A 1,551-nucleotide genomic window follows, 5' to 3' on the forward strand; every position below is an offset into this window, starting at 1 on the left:
TGCAAGAAATTCACAGGGGAACTTACAGCATTTCCTGGCCTGTTTTATGAGATTTACTGGGGGAATCAATAGTTCGCAGCCTGTTTTGCAGAAATTTTTAAACAAGTGGCATTGCATGGCAAGACAGAAAATGCCACATCTAGAGTTCAGGCTGGACTTACGCAGTGGCTGTAGGCATACAATTGCCATGAAATCTTAAGAAAGGGAGTAGCCACCTTTAAGGGCAAGGGTTATTTTTCCTCGTTTTGTTACAAGGATTCTCAGACTGAGTCTGAAATCTCTGATAATTTTAATATAGATGGATTTACCTGGGGAAAAAAAGCTTAAAATTATGTACGTAGGTACTCATATGTGTGTGCATGTTGCATTGTTATGTGTTGTGCTGTTGTAAGTTGTGATGCTGTTGTTGATCCTCATTATAAAACGATCACAAAGAAAAACACAGGCAAAGACTGCTACTTAAACTGACTTCAGAGACCCACTGTGTGATTCTCAGCCAACATAGTGTCCACTTGGACAAAATCTAGGGTAAAAATTTCTTTTGTAAGAATATCAAACTGCTCCCAAGGAGTTGTAGATTGAAAAAGCCCCGAGTTTAAGCTGCAGCCAGGCAGGAAGATGTCGGAAGCGTGGTGTATGGACGAATCCTTGCGCGACCAGAGGAAACCCTCCAGCGGGAGCTCAGTTGCACGGTCAGCCTGGAGCAACTGCGTCAGCTTGATGTATTTTACTGGGAATTGTATGCTGACAATAATGAGAATGATCCAGAAATTAAAAAGATCTGAAAAGAGAGAAACTAGTCCTGGATGGACAGGCTCACAATATGCAAACATAAACTACCTAATTATGAAGAAAAGATTAAAATGTTCTATGAGGAACATTTACAATTGGATGATGAAATTCTATGTATTTTGAATGGGAGCGGCTATTTTGATCTAAGAGATAAAGAGGACAAATGATTGGGATTTTCGTGGAGAAAGGAGACATGCAAACACCTGCAGAAATTCGTCACCGTTTCACACTGGATGATGAGAACTCTGTACAAGCAATGCGGCTGTCTGTTGGAGAACCAGTACGGGCAGCCTGCTGACCATTTTGACGCCTGAGGGCAGTGCGTGAAGTTCTGGCACAGAGAGCCGAAGGGCGCTCGCTCTCTGTCACAGAGTCGAGCAGAAGGGTACTCACTTTCCCTTTGCCTTTATTTTCGACTTGAGGCTGGGTTATCTTTTCTTGGCAAGATTGTTTGATCAGAATATTTTTAAATGCAAAGAACAGTACAGCAAATGATAATGTGGGCAGTACTATGAAAATCTAGGCAAACCTCATCCGTGTTCTTTAATTAAAACAAGAATAGTGGTTCTGTAGTCCTGTGTTCAACTTTAACCTGAATGCAAGCTTAGATCCAGAATGGCTGGATGACTGGATTAAAGGCTTGTCTCCAAACAAGCAGCCATCTAAGAGAGATGTCAACTAAGTCCACCTGGAAGAAGCAAACGGTCATCAGTCACCGAGGGATTGGAATACATATAATCTGCAGTTGACGGAGAGACT

At 42.0% G+C, this 1,551-nt stretch overlaps 1 pseudogene; it reads left to right on the plus strand.

Moving 5' to 3' along the window:
* The first annotated feature begins 618 nt into the window (after window positions 1–618).
* On the plus strand, window positions 619–1,247 carry LOC101663957 (annotated as a pseudogene).
* The last annotated feature ends 304 nt before the right edge of the window (window positions 1,248–1,551 follow it).

Source organism: Echinops telfairi, unplaced genomic scaffold, assembly GCF_000313985.2.
Source record: "Echinops telfairi isolate 266 unplaced genomic scaffold, ASM31398v2 ScPeMD7_7424;HRSCAF=8462, whole genome shotgun sequence".
Taxonomy (NCBI): domain Eukaryota; kingdom Metazoa; phylum Chordata; class Mammalia; order Afrosoricida; family Tenrecidae; genus Echinops; species Echinops telfairi.